This window comes from Panthera leo, chromosome B4 (assembly GCF_018350215.1).
Source record: "Panthera leo isolate Ple1 chromosome B4, P.leo_Ple1_pat1.1, whole genome shotgun sequence".
NCBI classification, from domain to species: Eukaryota; Metazoa; Chordata; class Mammalia; order Carnivora; family Felidae; genus Panthera; species Panthera leo.
The window spans coordinates 69,112,188-69,133,522 of NC_056685.1; positions in this window are offsets into that span (position 1 = coordinate 69,112,188).

A 21,335-nucleotide genomic window follows, 5' to 3' on the forward strand; every position below is an offset into this window, starting at 1 on the left:
TCTATGTAATTCCATACTATGCAAGCTTTTTAAAAATAGTCCTGTATTATTCTGATTAAAACCAATAAGGTGTGAAACATACAAAAAAGAAAGCTTCTGCAATTTCTGGAAGTGAATAAAAGTGGATAAAATGATAGAGAATGGAAGTTTAATCAATAAGGAAAAATAGCTCCTATTCTCAGCCAGCTTAAAACCTTTGGAAGAATGGTGGTAAAGAACAAACAATTCTTATATGCCTCTTTCTTTACTCAATCAAAAGCACTTAAGCTCTTTCTAGCAGTATAATGTAAATATGAGTAATGGAATTGATTTTTTATCAAACATACAAGAATAAATCAGATGAGTTCTATTCCCTTCAAGGTATTCATCTCAGAAAGTTAGACACTTTTTCCAATGAAGCTTTTATTAATGCAAACATTTTGGCATGCCTCTTGGAGAATTGCTTTCAGAGCCCATGGCATTCTTTTAATAACCTCAAGGATGGTAAATTCACCCTTTGAGAATGAACTGAGAAAGTTATTTGGATCTATGCCTGATAAATAACATAAGTAAACTCACTCATTCAGAGGGTATTGATTTGATACAAAAATTGAAGTATGGCTGCAAAGGAACAGCCCTAGTTCTAAAGGAAATTCCCAAAGAAAAGTTCCTTCCAAAAAAAATAGTTTGAGCAATGACAGCATTATTGAAATAAGTGTTTTGCATCTTAAGTAACCACGTGGGGACAAGTGCATATTCCATACACTATTCAACAAATGTTTATTGAAGTCCTGTGTATCAGGCATTGTTCCAGACTCTCTAGGGATACAGCCGGGAGCACAATGGACAAAAACACCCTGCCCTCATGTAGCTTATTTGAATATATGCTTATTAACAATTCACCACATAATTTAAAGTTATATTTTTACTTTCTGGATTTGCATATTTAATGATTATAATGAATATCTCTGCATCATCTTTACAGCATTTTTAGTATTACAAGTCTTCTGAGGGCAGATCAAGATTTAAATCTCCTTGCCCAGCACAGTGCTATATTCATGCATGCAGATGATAAATATCCAAAGTGCTTTTCCAGTGTTAAGTCAAGAGTTGCTTATAGTTAAGTTCAGAGTTTTTAGTAGAGATGTATTTGGTACTCAAAAACTTTTTGGATTGACAGGATTAACTTTAAAACATCACTAATGAAGGGACGCTTGGGTGGCTCAATCAGTTAAGCCTCAGACTTCCGCTCAGGTCATGATCTGGAGGTTCAGGAGCTAGAGCCCTGCGTCAGGCTCTGTGCTGAACAGCTCAGAACCTGGAGCCTGCTTTGGATTCTGTATTTACCTCTCTCTCTGACCCTCCCCTGCTCGTGCTCTGTCTCTCTCTCTCAAAAATAAACCAACATTAAAAAAAAAAAAAAAAAAAAACAACCTCACTAATGCATTCATAAAAATAAGAATATGATCAGTTCAACTGAGCCTCAGTAGGGAAGATTTGGTCAAGTCCTCTCATTGTTTCGCAATCATTGGTAAGGGTTTTTTCCAAAGTGACCAAGGAAAGAGGATCACACTAGTCTTCTGCTAACTCAAAACTTAAGGAAAAGTTTGGAAACACACTAGTCTTCTGCTAACTCAAAACTTAAGGAAAAGTTTGGAAACCTGCTGTCAGCATCCGGAAATTAGTGGCTGTATCCCTCAGGCTCTGAAAAAGAGGTTAGTGTACTAACCAAACTCTCAGAACTGAGGTGTCAGAGTTTCTGGAGTCCCCGCACCCATAGCCGCCACCACCAGCACGTCATCATTCTTAATCCTACCTTATCAAAAACCTTTGTTCCATTTTAGAGTTAATGGAGAAAGCTCTCCTGAGCATTGGAGCACCGTTGCCCCAACCTCTAGGCAAAGAGGCGTGGAGTTTTGTTTATCAACCCAGTGAGCGCTGCATTTTAACGAAATCTGCAACGAGGAGGAAATCGACAAGAATGCAGCGCGCTGCAGGCTTCCGCGGGTGGGGGCTCGTCAGCCCCAGGCCCCTGAAGCTCATTGCGGCCCGGGAGCTGGGGGGCAGAGGGTGCGCGCCGCCCCCGGATCCCGGGGCGGCCCAGCCACCTCCTCCGCGCTGGCGCTGAGCCCGGCAGCGCGCTCGCCTCCTGCCGTGCAGTTCTGCTTCCTGCTTCCCCAACGTAAGTACTTTTTAATTAGCCTTCATCACTTCCCCAGATTGACTACAACCATTTCGGGCTCCTTGTTGACAGCAGGCATACCTGGCATCCCCCGCGCCTCACCTTTACCCAGAACAGGCCCGCCTGGCCGGGTTCCAGGTATTTAAAATGCTCCTGAACAACCAGCGACTCCATGGATTTTGTTTGCATTTGTCCCTCTTTTCCTTGCCCAGGATCTTCGTACTTTTGAAGGACAAGTTCTTGCAGGCGGAACGCTATTGTTATTTGTCTGGCATGACTTTATTTCTTGCCAAGTCTCCTGAGTATTTTCAACACTGTATGGGGGGGGGGAGGGGAGAGGGATGCCCCCTGTATGACTAGAAAGCAAAAATGCAATACACAGAATTGGGAATTGATTTTTAAATTCACATTCAGAGGTTTTGGAAGGCGATGTTTCTTTTTGCATCTTTAATTTATTGTTTAATTATTTTATTTGTTTAAATTGTAATTACAAGTGTTATAATTTATAATTAATTTGTTTAAAAACTAAAAATCCTCCCCCCTCCCCCCCCCCCCGGGGGAAGAGAATCAAAGTATGGGCAGTTTAGATGGGGACCTATTGTGACCCAAAGGCCTTTCCCTTACTAGGATGATTTTCCCTGGCCCCGCAAGAGTCCACTGAGCACTTCCCCACGTTGCTGCCTCCCACCTGCCCCTTAGGCCCCCCACCCACTCTCTATCATCCAGTACAGCCCCAGAATTGCAGCCAGTAAGGCCTGGACTGGGGAGGCCTCTATTAGAGTTTTTGCTTAGCCTTATCAGTAAAAAGAAGTACACACACACACACACACACAGAGAGAGAGAGAGAGAGAGAGAGAGAGAGCGAGCTAGTCCCTTAAAAGCAGGAACCTGTCTTTGGGATAGGAACCATTTTTCTGGGTATTTTTCTCACCAGTTCCTGGGACAGTAGATGTTCTACAGTGCTTGAGTAATGAGTGAATTGATTAGTGATAAAAGAATGAGTGAATGATGAAAAATGAAAGAATATGCAACTTACCGCATTTAACAAATATTTCTTAAGCACCTACTGTGTATATGGTCAGGCACTTTTCAAGGAGCAGTCTTTGCCATTGAGGAACATAGACAAGCAATAGTATTGGTTTACTGGGGTTAAGTGGCCTGGATGCTATCAGAACACTGAAATAAAGGTCTGGACTGGGGCAGGGAGATGAAAGGAGAGGAAGAGGAGACAGCAAACTAAGATCCATCACTACAGCATTAAGTGTAAGGCTAGGGTGATGAAGAATGAGGATCAAGAAGTAAAGAAAGAATTTTGCCTTCAGTTAGGCTGTAGAAGGTCACAGGACAGGGATAAGCCCTTTGCAGGTAAGAAGGGGGCAACTGCCTTCATCTCTGGGAGCAGGGCAGACATAGGCACTACCTGCTGCTGGAATGTTCACAGCCATGCCTGAACTGGCGGGAACAAGATGGGACCAAAAAAAAAACCACATGGCCCATCCCTTTTCCATGGGGCTTTCACAGGATAGAAGGCTGTGGAACACTGAGGACCGGCAGCCAGGCACAGAGACACCTCCAGAGGCACAGGAAGCTGGGGGCAGAGCTGCACAGTGGTGCAAAGCTCCACAAACTTCTCGGTGCTTAGATCTCAAGCCTGCTGGGGAGGAAGGAGCCAGAGTCTCCTGCAAAACCTGCAAAACTCTGGAACCCACTGGTGAGCTGAAACTCACTAGAGCAGGCAGCACAGCCCTACCCGTGTTAGCTCTGGGGCCCGCCAAAGAAACCACTCCTCATCCTGTGGGAACGAAGAGGGGCCAGTGCTCTTCTGGGCAAATGTTATCTTCTTGAGTCTCTCCCATTCATACCCAATGACCAGCATATATGTTTTTTAAATATGAGACCATCAGGACCATGGTGTGAACCACAATTTTTTTTTTTTAAGTGGGGTATCAGTACTCCTATGTCACAGAGACTCTCCTTTGACAAAACTTTAGTCAGTTTCCCCTTTTTCACCAAACCTCACCCTTGGGCTCTGTTCTTGGCCCATCTACTCTTTTAGCAAGAGTCTTTCTGGGTCAGTTTAGTGAAATCCCTCCACCCTTGATATCTGACCTAATTCCTCATCCCACCTTCAATAGCTTATCACCCTGGCCTACCTTCAGCAAAATCCTGTCAAGCTGGTTTGGCAGAATCTCCCCTTACCCCTGAAGTCTCCTCACAGTTGTTTTCTACCCACTACCCCCCACCCTACCCTTCAATTGCACATCCGCATTTGTCTTTGCCGTATTCAGCATTGAGCCCAGTCTCTCTATTGCAAAGCCCCATTGTAGTCATCCCCCAGAATAAAGTCCACCTTCTCCTCTTTAACAAGTGTCAGAATATTTTCCTTGAACTTCTCACATGGTTATCATGATAGCACCTGAAACAATGCTTGGCACGCTAGAACATGCTCGACAGGGCAGCTTCATGGGGTACAATCTAGCATCCTACACTTGGAAGGGCCCTGAGTTTGGTCTAATGTTCTGTTGTCACATGTTGAAATTCTTTCTAGCTTTTTCATAAGGGCCCTGTATCCTCATTTTGCTTTGGGCCCACAGATTCTATCACTAGTTGTGATGCCATATGAGTGCTTGCAACTCTCTGGGCCCACTCATCATTTGCTTGGGAAGATTTCTTCGGGGATGCTCCCACCCAACACCCAGGTCTGGCTCATAAGTGATAAACTGTCATAAAATAAACAAAAACTCCCAAAATTGGGTTTCTCTCCGTCTCCAAGCATATATCTTACTTTGTAATTATGCTTTCATTAGTGTGATTATTTAAATAAGACTTATCTCCCCACTTGTAAATGAGTTCCATGAGAGCAGAGGCTATGAGTATGTTCACCATTTTGTTCCATTCGTAGGTGTCTTAATGAAAAGCTCAGCAAATTTTTTGTTTTTTTAATGATTACTAAAAAAAAAAAAAAAAAAAAAAAAAAAAAAAAAAGTCTCTTTTTCTCTATCTTCTGTATTGTAAAGAAAAGAAATTACCTGGTTATTGATTACTTTTTTACCTATGTTGGAATGCATTACATATTAGAAAATACACCTTCCTCTGAAAGGTTGAAAATTAACCAAATGAACATTATTTTAGTGCTTTTAATGTAAGGATTACCATGAGCATATTTTAGTCTTTCTGAGTACTTCCTGAACATGTTTAGTGTTCACACAAAGTTTCTAACTAAATGTAAACAAGACCTTAACCTCTTTGTGTTTTACTTTTCTCATCTCTAAAATGAGCTGTTGGAACACATGGTCTTCACCCCTACTGGTGTGTCAGAGCACAATAGTGAGCCTATACTAAAGAAAGCATAGGATGAATTCCAGAAACAGGCTGCTTTGAAAGAAAGGAAACATCTTTTTAAATGTGAAAACAATTTAGGGTTTTGAATGCCACCAGAACAAATGCTTTAAGATTAAAAGCAAAAGTCATGATTTTATTACCAGTTATGTAGCAACAACAAAAAAGGAAATCTATGGAAGTCATTATTATATTTGGAAATAAAATTAATACAGAGTTCTTAGAACATGTAGCCTTGTTGTAGTAACTGGTACTGAAAGATAAAATTTCCTTTAGTAAAAAGAAATGCAAATATGGTAATCTTTGAATTATCCATTGACAATTTGACTAAACAAAATAACTACATACCCAGTCAGGCTTTCAATTTGGATAAAGGTAAGTGAAGACAGATCTGCCAATGGCTTAAGTCTGTATTCATAAAAATATGGACAGGGAAGAAAGAATATAAATTGTGTAGCTAAATAAATAAACAACTAAAAGCCATGAAAATATACAATAAAGGGAAATTTTTAGAAACCACTAGCATGGAGCTGGTTAAAATAATAAGATTGTCTCTTCTATGAAATTCTCTGTATAATCTCAAAGCTCTAGATAAAATGAATTAAAGTGAGTCAATCACACACTTGGCTGGTGGGAGAGTAAAATAGTACAGTAATTCTAGAATGCAATTTGGCAATATAGATCAACTGCCCTATACATTTACATATACCTCTGAACCAGAAATTCTACATTTAGGAATTTAGTCTAAGGAAATAAATATATATTATTTTTATATACAGTGTTTATATATTTAAAATAATGTAAATGTAATATATTAATAGATAATATATTATCCATTAATATAATATATATTATAAATAGTGCTTTGTGTGTGTTTATGTCTCTCTCTCTCTCTCTCTCTCTCTCTCTCTATATATATATATATATAGTGTTTAACACAATGTTGTTTAAAATAGTAAAACCTTGGAGATAACCAACTGTCCAAAGTAAGGAATTGGTTACATGTACATGTAAATCATTAAAATAATTATTTTTATCTACATTATTAACACATGAAGACCTCACATATTAATCACAATAAGAATTTTTTCCCTGGAAAAGATATTTGCAAATGACATAAATCTATAAAGAGCTCACCAAACTCCATACCCAAAAAACAAATAATCCAGTGAAGAAATGGGCAGAAAACATGAATAGACACTTCTCTAAAGAAGACATCCAGATGGCCAACAGGCACATGAGAAGATGCCCAACATCACTCCTCATCAGGGAAATACAAATCAAAACCACACTCAGATACCCCCTCACACCAGTCAGAGTGGCCAAAATGAACAAATCAGGAGATTATAGATGCTGGAGAGGATGTGGAGAAACAGGAACCCTCTTGCACTGTTGGTGGGAATGCAAGCTGGTGCAGCCGCTCTGGAAAACAGTGTGGAGGTTCCTCAAAAAATTAAAAATAGATCTACCCTATGACCCAGCAATAGCACTGTTGGGAATTTACCCAAGGGATACAGGAGAGCTCATGCATAGGGGCATTTGTACCCCAATGTTTATAGCAGCACTCTTAACAATAGCCAAATTATGGAAAGAGCCTAAATATTCATCAGCTAATGAATGGATAAAGAAATTGTGGTTTATATACACAATGGTATACTATGTGGCAATGAGAAAGAATGAAATGTGGCCTTTTGTAGCAACGTGGATGGAACTGGAGAGTGTTATGCTAAGTGAAATAAGTCATACAGAGAAAGACAGATACCATATGTTTTCACTCTTATGTGGATCCTGAGAAACTTAACAGAAGACCATGGGGGAGGGGAGGGGAAAAAAAAAGAGGTTAGAGAGGGAGGAAGCCAAAACATAAGAGACTCTTAAAAACTGAGAACAAACTGAGGGTTGATGGGGGGGTGGAAGGGAGGGGAGGGTGGGTGATGAGTATTGAGGAGGGCACCTGTTGGGATGAGCACTGGGTGTTGTATGGGAACCAATTTGACAATAAATTTCATATTAAAAAAAAAAAAAAAGAATTTCTTCCCTGGAAAGCGCAAGTTTAAAACTGTTATGTAAACTAATTGAATTTAGAGCCTGTGCATTTCACTGTATTTAATTTCACCTCAAATAACTAAGAGAAACTTAAAAATACCGAACCCCAGTTTATGGTGTGCATGTTAAAATGTTTATGCTTAAGTTACTAATATTTGCAACTTAAAAGGGTTTCAAAAAATAAGGTGGAGTGATGAATGGGCAGAAAAAAGGACAGATACAAAGATACATATTAGAGCAAATATAACAAATGTTTAATTGTGAGGAAGCAGCTGTATACAGTAGTAGCCCACTTCAGTTATGAGTGTTTATAAAATTATGGGGCCCCAGGGTGGCTCAGTCGATTAAGCATCCAACTCTTGGTTTCTGCTCAGGTCATGATCTCAGGGTTCGTGAGATGGAGCCCCTGAGTCAGGCACCGCACTGACGGTGTGGAGCCTACTTGGGATTCTCTCTCACCCTCTCTCACACCCTCTCTCTCTGGTCTTCCCTCCCTCCCTCTCTCAAAATAAATAAATATTTTTAAAAATAATAAAATTATATATATGATCCAACTTTTCTCACAAGTCCATAAAAATTGAAGCTTTGCAAACAGGGTAAAAAGAGAGGGGCGCCTGGCTGGCTCAGTTGGTACACCATGCAACTCTTGATCTCAGGGTTTTGAGTTCGAGCCCCATGTTGGGTATAGACCTTACTTCAAAAAAAAAAGAAAAGAAAAGAAAAAAAGAGAGAGACTGAGTTCTAGACCAAATGTTAGGTGTGCTTAACCTCTTTTGACTTTTCTATTCTTTGTGTATATTGCTTTCATAATTAGGAAACTAAAATTGTGGCAGAGACAACCATTTGCCCTCCCTATGCAGCCACGCCTTCTCCTTGATGAAAGAGCCTCAGTGTTTTAAATGGGCTTATTACTGGCCCAGCAGCAGAGGCCTCCAACAGCCTCTTGTTCACTTCCATGTGGCCTTGTGACTAAATTCTGACAGAGACACAAGAGGACACGTTGTATAGTGATTCTCGGAGGAAGCACACCTTTCTAAGAATGGAAACAATGCATGGCAAAGCAGGAAAGAGGCTGGGTCTCTGACAAAGTAGGACCACTCCCCAAGTCCTGGACCACCCACTTCTAGGATTCTTTTATATGTGCATCGGGGTTTGAGCCATTATTTTTCAGATCTTTGTGGCTCACAGATGAATGTATACCTAGCTTATACAAAAAGATCCATTTTGAAAAAGTTTTTTTAAGCATAAATGATCTTTAAAATTTGAATTTCTTAACATTTAGGTTGAAGACCTGCAAAAATCAAAACAAACCAGCAAACAACAACAAAAAAAAAAGATAATAGGAAAAAAAAGTGGTATTTGAAAGCAAGGCTAAATTTAAAGAAAACAGGATAAAATGTGAAGGTAAGCCAGGACTCAACTAAATGGATGTCTACTCGGTACAAATGAGAGGCTGTGCAGAGCAGTCATCAGTCACCGATAAGCCGTCCTACATTAGTTTATCTACACTGCACTGGAAATCAGCAGAGTGCTGAGGAAAAAGAGCATTGATTAGTGAAGCTGATGAGGTAAGGAAAGACTCAGACTGGTTGAGACATCTCAACCACTGAGGTGAGGCCGGGGGCCTCTGCATGAAGGGCCTATGTGGCTGGGGGAGGACCCGGGAGATTTAAAAGGGAAAGAAAAATAAAAAGAAGGAAGGGGAAGGAAAAGACAAACACTTAACCACCTTTACAGTCTTTCCCAAAGCTCTCTTTTTCACTAAATCCTACCACAACTTCTGGGATAAATAATATCAAATAATTTACTCAAGATCTCATGGTACAATAAAGGATAGGCATGAAATAACACACCACGGTACTGAATATGGAAAGAAAATGATGCATCGTAAAGAAATTCTACAAAAAGAAAGGGTTTTCATCAGTTAAAAGGATTTTCAACTTCAACAATAGAAAATCTTGTGACCTGAGTTAGAGGAGGGAATGGTAAAAGCACCATTTGAGGGACTAACTAATGATTCATTTAATCCTCACACCTACTCTATCAAATGGTAGCTGAAGAATCCTGAAGTTTCTTTGTACACACACACACACACACACACACACACACACACACAGGGATTTGCCGCACCATTTCCACAGGGATTTGCTGCCTGGGTGTGAAGTCACCCAATGCTTCACTGTGTGAAGTAGGTGGCAGGGTTGGGAATCAAGCCCAGGCATCAAACAGGCCCAATTTTGGTACCACATTCCCAGACCTACTATTGGTATTAGCATCTCCCAAGAATGGAACCTGGAGAATGTAAGCAGGGATCATACTACAGATTGAGCTGAAGAGACTCCAACCAGTGATAGGAAATGGTGAAAAGGAAATGGATTAGGGCCCAGGAAGACATGAAATCAAGCCTAACAAAGAAGCCACATGGAGAGTCTTACGTGGGAAAAGAATAGTGGACGGGGCTGTGAGGAAAACTGCCGGGTAAAGCTGGGCTTAACTGTATTCAACCTCACAGATGAATGGGTCCCTCTAACAAGACCTGGGTTTCTGTTGCTTGGTTTGTGTTAGCTTGGAGGAGCTGTTGAGAAAATCCTGCTGATGACTGGTTTGCTGCCAATTAGAAATAAAACATTACAAGTGATGCTACATTTGTATGTCACTTGAACAGTATTAAGTTTTATATCCCTTTGGTGCAGAAGTTCCAAACTCTAAAGAATCTACTCTAGGGGTGTCTGGGTGGCTCAGTCAGTTAAGCATCTGACTTCTCCTCAGGTCATGATCTCATGGTTCATGAGTTCGAGCCCGCATCGGGCTCTATGCTGACAGCTCAGAAGCTGGAGCCTGCTTCAGGTTCTGTGTCTCCTTCTCTCTCTGCCCCTCCCCTGCTTGAGCTCTGTCTCTCTCACGCGCTCTCTCAAAAAATAAATAAACATTAAAAATTTTTTTTAATCTACTCTAAAAGATAAATAGGATATGATTTCACTCATATGTGGAATTTAAGAAACAAAACAGATGAACATATGGGAAAGGAGGGGGGGGGAAGAGAGAGAGAGAGAAACCACAAGAGACTCTACGTTAGAGAATAAACTGAAGGTTGATGGAGAGATGGGCGGGAAATGGGCTAAATGGGTAATGGATATTAAGGAGGACACTTGTTCTGTTGAGCCCTGGGTATTATCTGTAAGTGAAGAATTACTAAATTCTGCTCCTGAAAACAATATTACACTATATATTAACTAACTAGAATTCAGGTAAAAATTTGAAATAAATTAATAAATACGCTGTCTTTATATTTCCCCATCACATGGCCTTCGTTCATATATTTTTCATCTGAACTCTCTTCTCATCTGCCCTCTACTTCCTGTATACCACAAAAAATCGTACAGACTCACATCATCTCAAGACCAGGTTCATACTCATTTCTTCCAAGATGATTTGCCTAACACTCTACCCCAACTTTGATTTAAAAAATAATAAAAATAAATAAATAAAGAATCTACTCTAAATATACAGGCCACATATTTAGGGTCTCTTAGTCAAAAAGTCTGAAAAACATTAAGCAACATTAAACATTTTTCTAAAAGACTCCTCAGAGCCCTTGCTATACTGATGTGCCCTGTGATGACCAAGGGGAGGATATAGTCCAATCCATTTTATCATAGGACCTTGGCGGGGGGTGAGGGAGAGCACCTCAGTAGACAGGGGTTTCACAATTCAAACTTGGTAAAACACTTGTTTAGAGTGTGAGGAAAAAGCACAAACTTGTTTTCAGGGCTCACTTTGTATAAAAAAAAATAAGTAATAATTAAATTGTTGTCAGTACCTGAAGATGCTTGTGCTTGCAAACCATAAGCCAGGGCCCTCAGAAGAGAAAATACAAAGCACGTGTCCTTATAAAAGGATCTTATTTGGAGGAAGTTCTTGATCAAAGATCTAGGAACATTCTATATTTATAATAGATTCTATTTATATGCAGTGAATGAATGGCAAAGACTTCCAAGAGATGAACATCAGAAACATTTTATCATAAATTTATCTCCCCAGAACACGTTTCCCCCAGAGATCTGCATGGCTCACTCCCTCACTTCATTCAGACTCCACTGCAAATGATAACTCCTTGGGAAAGACTTTATTTGTCTAGTATGGCAACCCAGTAACTATCTGGCCACATACCTTGCTTTATTTTTTTAAAGCACTTCTTCATCTGTATGTTATATATTTATTTATCTGTTTATTGTCTGTTTCCTCACTTGAAGGTTGGCCCACTGAAGCCAGGGATTTCATTAACCACCTCTGTATCCTGAGTGCCTGGAACAGTGCCTCTCTGTCACATAGTAGGACTTCAAAAATATGTGTTGATTAAATACTCAAGATAACACACATTGGTTTCTTAGTCCTCTACAAGCAATGTTTTTTCTTGAAATATTTCATATATCCCAAGCATTTAAAATTCTAAACCCTACTCTCTGAAAGAGTGAAGAAAATGGTTTGTCCACGGTCAGGCTGTCTAGACTTGTCAGGATTATGATTAAGGTTGGATCTTTTATTCTTCAGATGATTGGCAGTGATAGCATCCAGTGACAACATCACCCTTTTTTGGGGGGCAATGAGAGATAAATATATATATTCCAAGTAGTGAGCAAACAAAAATTCTCATGACACAGAGCAAATACAAAAACTGCAGAACATCGCAATATTGTGTTACCTCTTGTGGACTGAATTGTGCTCTCCCTTCCCCAATTCATATGTTGAAGTTCCCTCAATGAGACTGTATTTGAAGATAGAACCTTTAAGGAGATAATTAGGGTAAGTGAAGGTCATAAGGGAGGGGCCCCTATCCTATAGGAAAGAGGACAAGACACCAGACAGAGCTCAATCTCTTTCTGGGCACACACAGAGGAAAGTCCATGTGAACACACAGAGAGAAAATGGCTCTCTGCAAGCCAGGAAGATCTCACCAGAGATCAAATTTTTTGGCACCTGGATCTTGGAATTCTAGCCTCCCGAATTGCGAAAAGTAAATGTCTGCTGTTAAACCCATCCTGTCTGTGATATTTTGTTGCGGCAGACCAAGCACACTACTATACCTCCTTTTGTTGAGATGTATATACATTGTCTTGAGGGAACAAAACAACCCAATCCCTGCAAATTCAAGCTTTCCTCATGATGATTTGCCTAAAGGTCCATCTTTTTCATGGAGGAAAAAGTATGTTACATGGCAAATGGCTGGAAGTGTTTTAGGCAGGACTGTAGAAGGTAGTATGTTTCTCAGCACTGAGTAGAACCATCCAAAGCGTTTGTACAGGGAAACTTCAGATAGATTGATGTTTCAAAAGGGCATGTACCAAAGATAGAAAAAAGGGCAAGTGAGTAGCATCGGTAAGATTAGGACAGGAAAGTTAAATAGCACAATAAGCTGAAGCTTAGGAGAAAAAGCTAAGACAATACAAAGGTTAGCCATGTTCAATAAATCAATGAAAAAAGAAGGAATAAGCCCACTTGAGAAAAACTGCACAATAGTAATATATGGCTGAGAAAGAGGAGAGCACAAGTCCTGACAGCCTTTGTGTTCATCAAAAAGAAAGACACTCAGATTAGGAAAAGAACAAATATGGTTAACAGGAAATTGAACAGCTAAGTAAATTACAGTACTTCCATCTTTAGCTTATTAGGCAGCCACTAAAAATTATGTTTATGAAGAGTTCTTAATGGCATGGAAAAAAAACATGGCATAAGATTAAGCGGGGTGGGGGGGAAGCAAGATACAAAATTGAATCACAAATAATCTTGATTTATGAAAAAATAAAATCAGAGAAAAAATACCAGATGGTTGTCTGTGATTGGTAAGATGATGGGTATTTTCTCTCTCTCTGTTATATTTTTATAAACCTTCAAACAATGCACATTTGTTACTTTTCTCATCATAAAGTAAAAGTGGAAAAGAAAAAAGGAACACAAAAATAGGAACCCAAGACACTTGAGGTTATTATTATAAAGCAGCTTCAAGCCAGTATTAAATAAGGCCACTATTCCAGAGTCAGGAATTGCAGTTGAGAAATCAGTATCATTAATAAGAGACCAGAAACATTAATTAAGAGACCAGAAATCTCTGGTTTTCAAAATTATGGGAACCTTAAACCCTTGGGCACAGTATCTCAGAGAAACTCCTGATGGATGGCTTTGCAAACCCAGAAAAGGTGATAGAATAGGAATAGGTTTTGCTTTATTCTGCCCACCATTCTCCTCCATGTGAGCATCATCCTGCTCACGACTAACATCCACACCTAGTAGAGATAAGATGAGAGGCCCCCACACACTCCAGCGCTGTGGTCTTTGAGTCCCGGCACAGTCTACTTAAAATTGATGGCATCTGGGAGTGAAGGCATAAACTCAGTTTTTGTTTTTGTTTTGGAGCTTTTCCCCCCCACCCCATGCTTCCTCCTGTGTCTTCACAGCATTCTACAGTCTCCCTCTACCGGCCTTTTCCGGCCTCACCGGTGTTCTAGTCTGCCCCAACGCACACCTTCCAAAGCTCTACTTAACCACAGGCCACGGAGAGCCAGCCCTGACATTTTAGGGTTTTTCCTCATGTGTGTTTCTTGTAACTAGCCCTGAAAGATATCCATGACTTTCTATGGCAAGGAGACTTGATGACTTAAAATCTAAAAGCCTCCCTTTGGAAGATTCATAGTGTCTATTCACATATTTAAAAAGTGTTTAAAATGCCTACAGTAAAGAAACTTGCTTAAATTTCACCATGTTTTATAAAAACTTTTTTAAAAATCCTGTTAAATCCAATAAATTAGTGATCTTGGAGTACGCTTTGACAAGAGTGACATGAGCAGTTTCTTCCCAAACACATTTACGGCTTAGAAATAATTTGCAGCTCCTGTGACTTTATCTAATATCCCAATGCTATAATAAGCACACTGAGGGCCCTTGAGAACATCAAGCTACAGCCTCTACATCACCTCTTGATGGGTATCCAACCTTTTCAGATGGAAATGAATCCACCCTACTGTAACCAACAGACTGGGGCCCTAGTCCTCTCATCTTATTTCTTCTCTTTCTCTTTACACTGTGTTCTCCTTCTCCACAACTCATAGCATCCACCAAAGACCCCAATGCCTAAAACGTCAGACAACCAGCAGATACTAGCAAAGAGGCAATCAGCCAAACAATCTATTTCCAGGCTTTCCCTCTACCTATTTTTTAGAAGGAATCTCAGTATCCTTTTTCTTAACACTTTTTCTCAGCTAACTCGTCACTTCTTCAGGAATACCTCCTTGATCAGATAAGATCCCTTGCCTTTTCCCCATGAAAGGTAACTTCTTTTTTTTTTAATTTTTTTTAATGTTTACTTATTTTTGAGAGAGACAGAGACAGAATGCGAGTGGGTTAGGGGCAGAGAGAGAAGGAGACACAGAATCTGAAGCAGGCTCCAGGCTCCAAGCTGTCAGCACAGAGCCTGATGCAGGGCCAGAACACATGAGCTGTGAGATCATGACCTGAGCCGAAGCAGGACACTCAACTGACTGAGCCACCCAGGCACCCTGAAAGGTACCTTCTACTGGTACCACATACCTCTGCATGGAGTACCTATCACAATTACCATTTTACATTCGTTGTATGAACATAGAAGTAATGTTGGTCTCCCCCACTGATTAATACACAATAAATTACTGTGTTCCACATACTATGTTAATTGCTTTCCACTTAATTTTTTCCCATTTAATCCTTACCACAATTCAGTTAAGCATAAAGGTTTGGAAGAACAATGACTATCCCATTTTATAAATGAAGAAACTGAGGCATAAAGTGGTCAAGGAACTTGACCAAGATTACTCAGCCAATAAGTGGCAGACCAGAATTTGAATCCAAGCATTCTGATTCCAGAACTCTTATGCTAAGTAAAATAAGTCATACAGAGAAGGACAGATTCCATATGTTTTCACTCCTATGTGGATCCTGAGAAACTTAACAGAAGTCCATGGGGGAGGGGAAGGGAAAAAAAATGTTACAGAGGGTTAGAGAGGGAGGGAGCCAAAACATAAGAGACTCCTAAAAACCGAGAACAAACTGAAGGTTTATGGGGGGTGGGAGGGAGAGGTTGGTAGGTGATGGGTATTGAGGAGGGCACCTGTTGGGATGAGCACTGGGTGTTGTATGGACACCAATTTGACAATAAATTTCATATTAAAAACAAATAAAAATACAAATTAAGCCAGGGTTATGAAAAAAAAAAAAAACTCTTATGCTTAACTACTAGTGTATATGATCTGGTATAAGTTCCATGAGGGAGTGGGCTATATCTGACTTTGCTCACCACTGTATCTCTAGTGCCTAGCAATATAATCTTTCACTATATTTGTGAATGAATAAGTGAATGGATGAATAGATAAGTGTAATTCAAGAATTTCAGAAATATACGCTCTATAAAGTAAGTCATCCATAATCCTACCACCACCCCTCCCAGAGAAACCATCTCTCAGCTGTTTTCTAACTGTCTCTTAGAAAGCAATATTTCATTGGACAGTGCCATGAAGTAAATCAGGGATATGGCTGATTCCAAGAATTTTTTAAACTTTGTAAGAATAAGAACTCTTCCCCTCAGGACAGTGTCATTGTGTTGCTACATTATTTAATTCACATTACCTCTCCTACTACCACAAACATTCATGTTTTGCTCCATATTAACAGATGATGGATAAGAAGATGTTTATCACCTAAGCAATAAACAATATCATTCACAATATCTAAAATCAAGAAAAAGAACTATAGTCTGGATAAGAGTACGGATATGTAGAATCAAAAGTGAATAAGTAATAAAGCCCAGAATGGAATAATTAATAAAGGTTAAAACTAGAGAAAGAATCATGGCAGGGTGCCACATAAGCTCTGTCCCTGGTTCTAGCCTGTTCAACATTTGTAGTAACCATCTCAATGAAAACAGAAAACATGTTGATCATTTCTGAAGATAGCACTAAACAGGGAGAGGCAGATAATATTTCAGATGACAAAACCAATCTTTAAAATTGTTCCAACAGATGGAAGATTAAACCGCAGGATTTAATCTAAAGTCTGAATTTAAGTTCTGAAACTTAATAATATAAATTTAGAATGGGGGCTCCATTTTGTCGATGGCTTATGAACAAAAGCCTATACACAGCCAAAGAATAATTAAGCAAACTGCACTTATGCAGCAAATACAAATGCCAGTCAGCAAACATAGATGTGCAGGTAATATCTATTTATTTTCTATTACTCTGTTTGGCTTATGATTTAGAGATCTAAATCTGCCAAGAAGGCAGAAATTTTAATCACATTCATTCTTGAAGATTCTTCACCACCCCAGGAAGGTTTGGGAAGTTTTTACAAGGGCAAGGCAAGGGGAATAGGGCTGCTTCTCCTTTCCCTAGTCTTCCATTTGCACAGCCTATAGAGACCCAGGGGCCCTGCTGCTTCACGGCACTCTTGCGCCATCAGGATCTTCATGAAGACTGAGAACCCTGTGTCTGAGCCCCCCCTGCTTTCCACTTCCCTGGCTTTGATGCCAAGAAGTAGGACTGGATCCTCACTTCTCAGGAACCCACAGACTTCTTTCTCCTACTCTCTCTCATCCCCTGGCATTTTTGGTCTCAGGATATCCTACCTCACCTTGACATACATCTCTAAGGCAACCAGGGGAGTGCAGGCTATTTGCTTGAATTGGAGGAAAGAACCTGGGAAAACACGAAAACAAAACAAAACAACAACAACAAAAAAACCTAGTAGCTGGAAACATGCAGCCATAGAGACAATGGAGTACTATTATATGGCATTAAGGACACCTATATGGGCTGTAAAATTAGAAGAAGGTGTGTATATGAGATAAGTGAGAACAGTACATAAAAATGACTTTAGTGCAGAAATATATGTTTTTATTAGAATCACAAACTAATGTGAAATGACATAAATTGATTCAATATTTTTATGTAAAATTGAGTGCATAATAACTTTTGAGGGAATAAACTATACCAAAGAAACACAAGACCAAAAATATATACATTTTTGTGATAATTTAATTATTATAAACTCAGTGTGAGCTAATAATGAAACAAGAGGGTTTTTTTTTTTTAAGGAAGGTAATGCATTTTTGAGATGTATGGCAGAAACTGTAAGCTATCTGAAAAAATCCATTCTTCCTTTTCTCCATTGTAATTTAATTGTAGCAAGTGACATGGCTGTCTAACTGGACTACACTTCCCAGCCTCTCTTGTAGTGGGTGTAGTCATGTGACTTTCTTGCCAATGGTACCTAACTGAAAGTGATGCGTGCCACTTCTGATCCCACAGTGATTCTGCCTTCCCCTTATTATCCTTCCCTATGTCTCTAACTAGAACCCACACATGGCTGCTAACAAGCTTCAACCAAGAAGATGACAGCCAACCACTATGTTCACCACTGACTGTCACACGAAAGAGAACTTAATGATTTAGGGGATCTTCCATTTCCACAACTTTAGTTTACCCAAATCAATGCAATGGGGCATCATTAGGAGTCTTACATTTAGCCGTCTTCAACTGATTATATCAGGGTACTTGTTTGATGATCAAATCTGTTCCATTGATATCCTGAAGAAATAGGTTCATTTCTGGGTGCCACATGTTAAAAGGGGTCCTAAAAAACAAAAGGATGACCCAAAGGGGAATACTAGGATGGACTCCTTCTGTGAGGCAGAAGGAAACAAAATAGGGTTGAAGCAAACATTCTTATTCATTCGTTCATTCATTCATTCACACTTTGCAGAGCATTTCACTTCTATTATGCCAGTCAATTCTGAGAGCTAGAGTTGAGCCAGAAGCAGAAAATATCATCTTCAAATATTTGGAGGGCCATTCTAAGGGAGAGGAAATTCTCTCTCTTTTTAAAATCTCTTTGTGTACTTTTAATTATGCATGAATATATTCTCACTATAACCTATTCTAAAAATATAAGAGGACATAGAATGAACCATGGTAGTCCCTGATCATCCCTCTTTTCTCCCTCCAATTCTCCTCCTCCAGAGGAGTAATCCTTGTTAATAGCTCCAGGTATCTATCCATAGCTTATCTGCAGTTTTATATAAAAACCAAGGAGTTCATGGGTGCCTGGGTGGCTCAGTCACTTGAACATCCTATTCTTTGTTTCGGCTCAGGTCATGATCTCATGGTTCATGAGTTCAAGCCCCATATCAGGCTCTACACTGATCACGGAGACTGCTTAAGATTCTCTGTCTCTGTCTCTCTGTGTCTCTCTCTCTCCCCATCTGCCCCTCTCCACCACTCGTGCTCTCCCTCTCTCTCCAAAAAATAAAAATAAAAATAAAAATAAAAATAAAGGAACAAGCAGTTTAAATGTCATGACCTCCGGGAATCCTTTCTTGAGCTTCTTCCTTCAAAATGAGCTAAGGAAGCTTCTCTTGTATCATCATAGTGCTGGTACCATTCTCCATATGTGACTTAAACATAATGCACAACTTTATGTACATATCTGTCTTAGATAGTGTGTTCTTGGAGAAAAAGAAGACTTTTGTTTATCTGGATAAATGCATGGAGACTACATAGTTAGTTCAATAAATGTTTGTCAAACTGGATAGAAGTGAAGTTAAAGAGAGGCAGATTTTGTTCAATAAAACCAAACTCAAAGATTTAAGTGATTGCTGTTCACAATAGACTCAAATGCTTGTGAATTAATCATCTTTAAAGTCAGAGTTTTCAGTCAAAGAGTTTTTTTTTTTAAATGTTTATTTATTATCGAGGGACATAGGGAGACAGAGCATGAGCATGGGAGGGGAAGAGAGAGGAGGGGATCCAGAATCTGAAGCAGACTCGAGGCTCTGAGCTCTCAGCACAGAGCCTGATGTGGGGCTCGAACCTACAAACAGCAAGATCATGACCTGAGCCAAAGTCGGAGGCTTAACCGACTTAGCCACCCAGATGCCCCATACAGTTTCTTACATTGTGAGGGAATTTGGCTCTCCATGACCAATACCTCTTAACTCCAAAATTTTAAACCCATGTAAATACTTTCTCAACTTAAGACATTTTTTTTTATTTTCAGAGAGCTATAAAAGAAAATCACAAACATAATATGCTCTTCTTTTTCAATTATGTAGCTTCTCTGTGTTCATCCCCAACCCTGAGTCTTTCTTCAAGATTCTAAGAAGAGACTAGAAGTTAGACCTCTCATCATTAACAGAGTAGAACATCTAGGTCCTCTTTTCCTTAAATAAGTTAACTACAGTTTCCTCTCTTCTTCCATGGAAGACAATGACCATAGTTACCCAATAGAATTTTTCAACCATTATTCTAACATATGTAGAAAAATAAGCATGTTTTTCTACTTACATATTCTTTTTTTAATGTTTATTTATTTTTGAGAGAGAGACAGAAAGAGAGCGCAAATGAGGGAGGGCAGAGAGAGAGGGAGACACAGAATCTGAAGCAGGCTCAAGGCTCTGAACTGTCAGCACAGAGCCTGATGTGGGGCTTGAATTCATGAGCCATTAGATCATGACCTGAGCAGAAGTTGGACGCTTAACCAACTGAGCCACCCAGGCGCACCTCTACTTACATATTCTTAACTGTTAATTTTATTTTTCCAAAATAATTATTTCACAAGAAGCTGCAGTGTAATAAAAGTGAAACACAGGGCACCTGGGTGGCTCAGTTGGTTAAGTTTCTGACTTTGGCTTAGGTCACGATCTCGTGGTTCGTGAGTCTGAGCCCTGCATTGGGATCCGTGCACTGACAGTGTGGATCCTGCTTGGGATTCTTTCTCTCTCCCTCTCTCTCTGCCCCTCTCCTATTCTCCCTCTCTCAAAAATAAATAAACATTTAAAAAATAAAAGCAAAACATGGTCATTTTCTTCTTTCATGCATAAAGATGAACTAGTTTATATGTAATTTAATAGTCTTTTCCTGCTCTTTGCTCTACTCTTTTACTTACTTCTTCTTCTAGATCTATTGTCCCCATTAAATTTTCATAATATTCCATCAACTCAGTGCAAAGAATCCTGCAAGGTATTGAGGTTGAAAGGAAAGCAGTTCCTTTCATTATTATCATGAGAAATTTTTTTGACAAAAGATTTTTTTTCTTTTTTCTGTGGACCTTTAGTTTGCTCTCTTCCAGGATTTTCATAATTATTCTACCATTATCAATTCCCCCTTAAGGCCACCGCTTGGTTTTTATATAAAACTGCATTGAATTGCTTTGAGTTTATCTCCGACCTTTAGTATTACTTTCAAATTACTGGGTATCTAATTAGAGAAGGTTTTTTTCATAAATGACATTTCAAAATTGTACTACTGGATGGCCAAATACCTGCTGTTCACTCCTCAATCTTTTTTCTGAGGTTCTCCTAAAACAGCTTTAGCTGAACAGTGAACACTGTTGCTGTGTGGCAGAGATGAAAGCAAAATTGCATGTGTGAAACCCAAATTGAAATCACAGAAGGCAGGATTCACACTGCTAATTGTTGCTTAGCAATAAAATGTGCAAAACATGCTAATGGACTGGTGACATCAGGCACCAGAGGCCTCTGCAAATCAGAGAATTAGAAAGACAACAGTAACAGCAAGAAAAGAAATTCTATCCCTGAGGAACTGGGGGAAGGTTTCTGCCCTTCTTCCTAGTTAGTGTGCTCGGTTGAAGAGAGTTCCTGCATCTATCAGATACTCCCGTGGTAGGTAGTACTTGAAGATGGCCATGGAGATAGACACTCAGAGGTTCATATTACCCTGATGGAATTGTTCATATCTACAAGAACACA